Below are 8544 nucleotides of genomic sequence, written 5' to 3'. Positions count from 1 at the left end.
TAACTATGGCGGAATATTTCCGAGATGTTAATGAACAAGACGTGCTTCTATTTATCGACAATATCTTTCGTTTCGTTCAAGCGGGATCCGAAGTATCCGCGTTACTGGGTAGAATGCCTTCGGCTGTGGGTTATCAACCCACTCTTAGTACCGAAATGGGTTCCTTACAAGAAAGAATTACTTCTACCAAGGAAGGGTCCATAACTTCTATTCAAGCTGTTTATGTACCTGCGGACGATTTGACCGATCCTGCTCCTGCCACCACATTTGCACATTTGGATGCTACTACCGTACTATCAAGAGGATTAGCTGCCAAAGGTATCTATCCAGCAGTAGATCCTTTAGATTCAACCTCAACTATGCTACAACCGAGAATCGTTGGTGAAGAACATTATGAAACTGCGCAAAGAGTTAAACAAACCTTACAACGTTACAAAGAACTGCAGGACATTATAGCTATCCTTGGGTTGGACGAATTATCCGAAGAGGATCGCTTAACCGTAGCACGAGCACGAAAAATTGAGCGTTTCTTATCACAACCTTTTTTCGTAGCAGAAGTATTTACCGGTTCCCCGGGTAAATACGTTGGCCTAGCAGAAACAATTAGAGGGTTTAAATTAATCCTTTCCGGAGAATTAGATGGTCTTCCCGAACAAGCCTTTTATTTGGTAGGTAACATCGATGAAGCTACTGCGAAGGCTACGAACTTAGAAATGGAGAGCAAATTGAAGAAATGACCTTAAATCTTAGTGTCCTGACTCCGAATCGAATTATTTGGGATTCAGAAGTGAAAGAAATCATTTTAGTTACGAATAGTGGCCAAATTGGTGTATTACCAGATCACGCACCTATTGCCACAGCTGTAGATATAGGTATTTTGAAAATACGCCTTACTCCTAATGATGGATGGTTAACGATGGCTCTGATGGGTGGTTTTGCTAGAATAGGCAATAATGAGGTCACTATTTTAGTAAATGATGCGGAGAAGGCTAGTGACATTGATCCACAAGAAGCTCAGCAAACTCTCGAAATAGCGGAAGCCAACTTGAGGAAAGCTCAGGGCAAGAGACAAACAATCGAGGCAAATTTAGCTCTCAGACGAGCTAGGACACGAGTAGAGGCTATCAATGGCGTACCTAGTTAATGCGTCTAAATAATAAAGTGAAATGAAATTTTCATGGAAAAAAGAATTACAATTAAAAAATGAAATAAATATAGAGTCGGATGGAAAAGATAGAAAATCACTAGAACAAAGTTGAGTAGAAAAACTTATTAGATACCATTGCTTCTGTGGTATCTAATAAGTTCTACCTACTATTGGATTTGAACCAATGACTCCCGCCGTATGAAAGCGATACTCTAACCACTGAGTTAAGTAGGTCATTTATCATCACAAAGAAAAAAAAATGAGCCCTATCACATCGATAGATTATAAATCGAATATTATTGATAAGCAATACCAATCAAACAAATCAACAAAATAGATTATAGAATATTCATCTTGACAAGAAATTATCTACATGATAAGATATGTATCACAAGGGCTATAGCTCAGTTGGTAGAGCACCTCGTTTACACGCGCGCCAATGTTTTTCAGAGAAGTACATCATGTAATCAAAAAAGTTGATCTTATTGAGAAATCGATGTCTTACTCTATTACTTTTAGGGAACAAAACAAGAGAACAGTAGCCTGACAAAAAGTTCGGTCCGAATCGAGTGCCCCATTTAGGCACTAAAAAAATCCATCATTGATTTGAGATATTGATAAGGTGAATACCCAGTCTATTCAATGCTAGGCATAATGAGTATCAGGACCTCAAAAAAAATGATCTTTCGTCCTATCTTATGAACAACTTTAAGGTGTATGAAGTTTCATATTTTATTCTTTAAGCAGAAGCAGGACGATAGAGATTCCATTTAACTTAAGTTGATCTAGGTCAGAAGCATACCTACGTCAGGATAACCCCTTCTTTGAAAAACTTTGGTAGTGCTCCGAGATTCGAATCAAAATAATGAATCAGAGCACATGGAACCATCTCCCTTTCTTTCTGTCAAGAAAAAATATGGTAGACTAACTTATTTATAACAGTTAATGAAAGAGCCCAATGCAAAAAAATGCATGTTGGGTCTTTGAAACAGTTCAAATCATTTTGATAATAATAAGTTTGATCTGTTTTACCGAGAAGGTCTACGGTTCGAGTCCGTATAGCCCTATATTATTAATAATTCAAAAATAGAATCGTTTTCCTTTCCTCATTATTGTTTGTATTGTTTGTAATTGGCCACTTGATTTGGTTCATCATTAATGTCTTATCTTTGTAGATGAATTACATATGAAAATTTTCCTATTTTCCCATACAAAATCAAGAAATTAGTAATACTTCTTTTCTTTGGGATACCTACCCAATTCTAGTAAATTTTTGGAGTCAAAATCATGACATGAAACCGGTTAAAAACTCCACCATAACCCAATGCAAATCGAATGCACTAGTAAATCACATGGATCTAGGAACGACTTACTGTATTTTATTTGTGGACAAGCTAGAGTTTGAGAGAAACGAAGATCTTTGGTAACTTTCATTGTAAACATTCTCAAATAGGCTTTTCTGTTGGTATACCTTATCTAGTAAAGCACAAAACTAAAGTAGTCGTCTTCTCTTTCCTTCTTCAATCACTAAAAGTTCCTAAATGGAAATTCCGACTATATGTATCCTCTCTATATAAATATATAATATTTAATATATATTTATTATGGATATAATAGATATTATATAAATAGGATTATAGTGGATGAATCTTCAAACGAGACATGTACCGATCGACTAATCCGGTATATTTTCCACATTGATAGGAGTACGTTTATGTTTCTGCTTTACGAATATGATATTTTCTGGGTATTTCTAATAATATCAAGTCTTATTCCTATTTTGGCATTTCTAATTTCTGGAGTTTTAGCCCCTCTTAGCAAAGAGCCAGAGAAACTTTCGAGTTATGAATCGGGAATAGAACCAATGGGCGATGCTTGGGTACAATTTAGAATCCGTTATTATATGTTTGCTCTAGTTTTTGTTGTTTTTGATGTTGAAACAGTTTTTCTTTATCCGTGGGCAATGAGTTTTGATGTATTAGGGGTATCCGTCTTTATAGAAGCTTTAATTTTCGTGCTTATCCTAATTGTCGGTTTAGTTTATGCATGGCGAAAAGGAGCATTGGAATGGTCTTAGTTTTTGAATATTCAGACAATTAAAAAAAACATTGAGACAGTTATGAATTCCATCGAGTTTCCCTTACTTGATCGAACAACCCAAACTTCAGTTATTTCAACTACATCAAATGATCTTTCAAATTGGTCAAGACTCTCCAGTTTATGGCCGCTTCTCTATGGTACCAGTTGTTGCTTCATTGAATTCGCTTCATTAATAGGTTCACGATTCGACTTTGATCGTTATGGACTGGTACCAAGATCTAGTCCTAGACAGGCAGACTTAATTTTAACAGCGGGTACGGTAACAATGAAAATGGCTCCTTCTTTAGTAAGATTATATGAGCAAATGCCTGAACCAAAATATGTTATTGCTATGGGAGCATGTACAATTACAGGAGGGATGTTCAGTACCGATTCTTATAGTACTGTTCGGGGAGTCGATAAGTTAATTCCTGTCGATGTGTATTTGCCGGGTTGTCCGCCTAAACCCGAGGCTGTTATAGATGCTATAACAAAACTTCGTAAGAAAATATCTCGAGAAATCTATGAAGATCGAATTAAGTCTCAAGAGGAAAATCGGTGTTTTACTACCAATCACAAATTTCATGTTGGCCCAAGTACTAATACTGGAAATTACGATCAAGGATTACTCTATCAACCATCATCTACTTCAGAGATCATCCCTCCTGAAACTTTTTTCAAATACAAAAGTGCAGTCTCTTCCTACGAATTAGTAAATTAGGCCGTATACTTTTTTTGTACAGAATAACAAAGCAAAGAACGAGTGAATCTTCATCAATTTTTCATTGTAAATGGGAAATACTTATACAAATAAAAATAAAAAAATGGGGGGGGGGAGAAGATGCAGGGTAATTTGTCTTCTTGGCTAGTCAAACATGGACTGGTTCATAGATCTTTGGGTTTCGATTACCAAGGAATAGAGACTTTACAAATAAAGCCCGAGGAATGGCATTCCATTGCAGTCATTTTATATGTATATGGTTACAATTATCTACGTTCCCAATGTGCTTATGATGTAGCACCAGGCGGACTGTTAGCTAGTGTGTATCATCTTACGAGAATCGAGTATGGTATAGATCAACCGGAAGAGGTATGCATAAAAGTATTTGCCGCAAGGATAAATCCTAAAATTCCGTCTGTTTTCTGGGTTTGGAAAAGTGCGGATTTTCCAGAAAGGGAATCTTATGATATGTTGGGAATTTCTTATGATAATCATCCACGTCTAAAGCGTATCTTAATGCCTGAAAGTTGGGTAGGATGGCCCTTACGTAAGGATTATATTGCCCCCAATTTTTATGAAATACAAGATGCTCATTAAATAATACGAAACTAATCTTCACTTCGACAACTCAAGATATTCAAATACATTTTTACGTTCTCTTATAGATATAGCATAGTAATTGAAGTCTCATTCATCTTATTATTATTGATTAAAAAAAATACAATTAGAGATTTGGTGAGATTATCCAATTTGTAAGATACTTATTTTGGATGAGCCACAAGCTAATAGGATGAACTAAATGAGTTCTGCATTATGAACTATGTATCACGCATATGACTTATAGATGTGCTTTAAAAAGTCACATAGGGTGAAATGAAGAAATATAATATGAAAAGAGAATCGGATTCTATTTGTACTGTATCTGAGATGAATCTTGGCCATTCCCGCCTTTCAACTCCCCTAGACTAGACTTTTGGGTCTTATAAGGAACTAATTGAAACTTTCAAATATGTATAAAATAGGAATTGAACGCCAGGAGACAGAGTATGAACAAATAAAAAAGAAGAGGAAACAAAAGAAAATTCTTTTCTTTTACATATCTATATACATCCTTTACATATTTCTATAAATATCCTCTTTATCTTTACTTGTCTATTTTCGACATCTATAAATAGAGTAAAAAATATATATAGTTTAGTTAAAGGGTAGATTTCCAGACATCATCATGTATCAGTATTTTTCATGATCTATATTATTAATGAATCCGTAGAATAGATACTCATACAAATTCATGATGTGCCAAGAACCAGATTTGAACTGGTGACACGAGGATTTTCAGTCCTCTGCTCTACCAACTGAGCTATCCCGGCCATTTCCGACACATTATCCTTATTTTAATAGATGACTTTGGTCTATGTCAATTGTAAATAAGAAAAAAGGTATTCCAAAGTCTTCTTTTTGAAGATATACGAAATTTCAGGGCTTGGATAAGCCTTTCGAAGTTTCAGTACAGTAGACAGTTAATCATTCAAATTTCACAGATTACTTGCGCAAGGATGTTCGTTTGTACGTCTATCATATAGAATATATACCACAAGCCTTGTGATAAGAAATCAAATTTCCGCTCAAATACGCTTGTGAAAGAGTCGAATGAATGAGAAACATAACAAAGTCTGAATTGCTAATGAACGGATAAATAATTAAAGAGGCCAACGGGCCTTTTTAGGGTTTTGGGGATAGAGGGACTTGAACCCTCACGATTTTAAAAGTCGACGGATTTTCCTCTTACTATAAATTTCATTTTTGTCGTTATTGACATGTAGAATGGGACTCTATCTTTATTCTATTCGATCTGATTAATCAATTCTTCAAAAGATCTATCAGACTATGATGGAGTAAATGATTTGATCAATGAATATTCGATTATTTTTTCAACTTGTAGATCTTGGAATCGATTCATAACAATTCGTTCATTTTTATATATAATTTTATATATATATATAAATATAAATATAAAAAATTATAGAAATATAAAAAATAGAGATTCGAGTTGTCATTAATCAATATAGTATTTCAGTACGTAATACGTTTATCTTTCATCGTTTCTGGAGTTTCGATGGAAGGATTCATTCCTTTACTAACGCAACGTCGTCAACTCCATTTGTTAGAACAGCTTCCATTGAGTCTCTGCACCTACCCTTTTTTTTCGGAAAAAAGGATTTGGCTCAGGATTGCCCATTTTTAATTCCAGGGTTTCTCTGAATTTGAAAGTTATCACTTAGTAGGTTTCCATACCAAGGCTCAATCTAATTAAGTCCGTAGCGTCTACCGATTTCGCCATATCCCCCTCTTTTAAGATTAGTATCGCATTATGATGTCCTTCCCCGTTTTCTTTCATTTGTATTATACTGGAACCACTCAAGTCATTAGAATACCGATTCCTCTATTGAAAAGTGTTTCCTCCTATTGGATTTCTTGTCTATCTTCTTTCATCTCTCTCTTCTCTATCGGAGACCCATATTTGTTCCGATCCAAAATGATTCTATCATTTCTGTATCTGCAATTCAATATATATCAATATAGATAGATATATGAACATATATATTTGCCCCTCTTTCTATTATTTTTTTAGTAAAAAATTTAATACTTAAACGGTCGATTCCCTTGTTCGTCTTATCTTCCACCTTTCAGAATGAAAACATAGAAACGCTTCATTATCATCTCAATTGCATTAAATGCAATTAAGATTAACACATTAATTATTGATACACATCCATTTGATAAATAGATCAAAATTTTCTATCGCTATATTCTATTAATCGTTATATTAATTATTATGTTCTATAATAGAACAATTCCAATATTGAATATTTATTTGAAATGAAATTAGATTCTATATTCATATTAATTAGGAATAGCTAAGATCCCAGTAATTTAGTAAATTACTATGCATGTAACATTTCTGTTATGTGAGCCCGCTTAGCTCAGAGGTTAGAGCATCGCATTTGTAATGCGATGGTCATCGGTTCGATTCCGATAGCCGGCTTTTCTCTATTGATTTTATTTTTGACATAATTGATAAATCAAATAAATAAAGAAACGACTTCTTACCCTTTTTCAAAGGTCACCGATCTATGATGTCGTAGGAACTTACTTACCTTTATGACTAAAGGAGGGGTTCTATTTCTGTAGAACAAATCAAGAAAGGAACTCTTACTTTTTTATATCATTTACATATACAATAGGATCCGGATATTGATCCAAGTTATCTAATTATTCTTTGTTTTGTAGTACAATACTTTACTGGATTTCACTTCATTTATAATATTTATCATTTAGTTTTCATTTAAGTTTATGAAATTTAAATAAAATAAAATGTTTATGAAATTTAAATAAAATAAAATAAGGAGTCTTTATGTCGCGTTACAGAGGGCCTCGTTTCAAAAAAATACGCCGTCTGGGGGCTTTACCGGGACTAACTAGTAAAAGGCCCAAAACCGGAAACGATCTTAAAAACCAATCGCGTTCCGGTAAAAAATCTCAATATCGTATTCGTTTAGAAGAAAAACAAAAATTGCGTTTTCATTATGGTCTTACAGAACGACAATTACTTAAATACGTTCGTATCGCCGGAAAAGCCAAAGGATCAACGGGTCAAGTTTTACTACAATTACTTGAAATGCGTTTGGATAACATCCTTTTTCGATTGGGTATGGCTTCGACTATTCCTCAAGCCCGACAATTAGTTAATCATAGACATATTTTAGTTAATGGTTCTATAGTGGATATACCAAGTTATCGGTGCAAACCCCGAGATATTATTACAGCAAAAGATGAAAAAAAATCGAGAACACTGATTCAAAATTATCTTGATTCATCCCCCCCTCAGGAATTGCCAAAACATTTGACTCTTCAGCCATTGCAATATAAAGGATTAGTCAATCAAATAATAGATAGTAAATGGGTCAGTTTAAAAATAAATGAATTGCTCGTTGTAGAATATTATTCTCGTCAGACTTAAACCTAACTAAAAAACAAGGGTTCGGACAATTTCGTCCTCCCCTTCGCCGAAGTCTAAGTAAAGAGACCGAAGGAAAGTAAGGTTTTGATCCGGAAATTTTTCTATCATTCATCTATCATTGATCGGTAGGGGGATTTTCATCTCTTGTGCATTCTTTCCAGTCTTTTCGTTTCCGTACCACAAAAATTCGAAATAAAGAATCCATAAAGGTCTAACCGTTGGAATAATAGTATCGATTGTTATTTGATTTGATACATTGTGGTCAGTAACATTGTTGAATTAGTACGGAAAGAGAGGGATTCGAACCCTCGGTAAACAAAAGCCTACATAGCAGTTCCAATGCTACGCCTTCAACCACTCGGCCATCTCTCCTACAGAATGATTATGGCCCAGAAACCGAGTTAATAGTGAGTCATTAATATTCAATTTTTTTTTTGATAGGCACGTCCAACCAATTCTAACTATACAAATAATTTTTTTTTAACTATGTTTAATGGATACTTTTAGCTCATGATTCTATTTAGTTTTTTAAACTATGATTCCTTTTTTCTAAAAATTCGACTTTTACAGTTTTCG

The 8544-nt window shown here is 34.4% G+C and overlaps 3 non-coding genes across 3 annotated transcripts; 1 reads left to right on the top strand and 2 right to left on the bottom strand.

Annotated features, from left to right (window-relative positions):
* Positions 1-5244: 5244 nt before the first annotated feature.
* Positions 5245-5317, bottom strand: TRNAF-GAA (transfer RNA phenylalanine (anticodon GAA)). Its single transcript has one exon. It is a non-coding gene; the product is annotated as a tRNA-Phe (tRNA).
* Positions 5318-6920: 1603 nt separating this feature from the next.
* Positions 6921-6993, top strand: TRNAT-UGU (transfer RNA threonine (anticodon UGU)). The gene has a single exon. It is a non-coding gene; the product is annotated as a tRNA-Thr (tRNA).
* A 1260-nt stretch (positions 6994-8253) lies between these two features.
* Positions 8254-8340, bottom strand: TRNAS-GGA (transfer RNA serine (anticodon GGA)). Its single transcript has one exon. It is a non-coding gene; the product is annotated as a tRNA-Ser (tRNA).
* Positions 8341-8544: the final 204 nt, after the last annotated feature.

Source organism: Cucumis melo, unplaced genomic scaffold (genome assembly GCF_025177605.1).
Source record: "Cucumis melo cultivar AY unplaced genomic scaffold, USDA_Cmelo_AY_1.0 utg001734l, whole genome shotgun sequence".
NCBI classification, from domain to species: domain Eukaryota; kingdom Viridiplantae; phylum Streptophyta; class Magnoliopsida; order Cucurbitales; family Cucurbitaceae; genus Cucumis; species Cucumis melo.
Note: the sequence above shows the minus strand (reverse complement) of the source record. Positions and strands in the feature narration are given on the sequence as shown.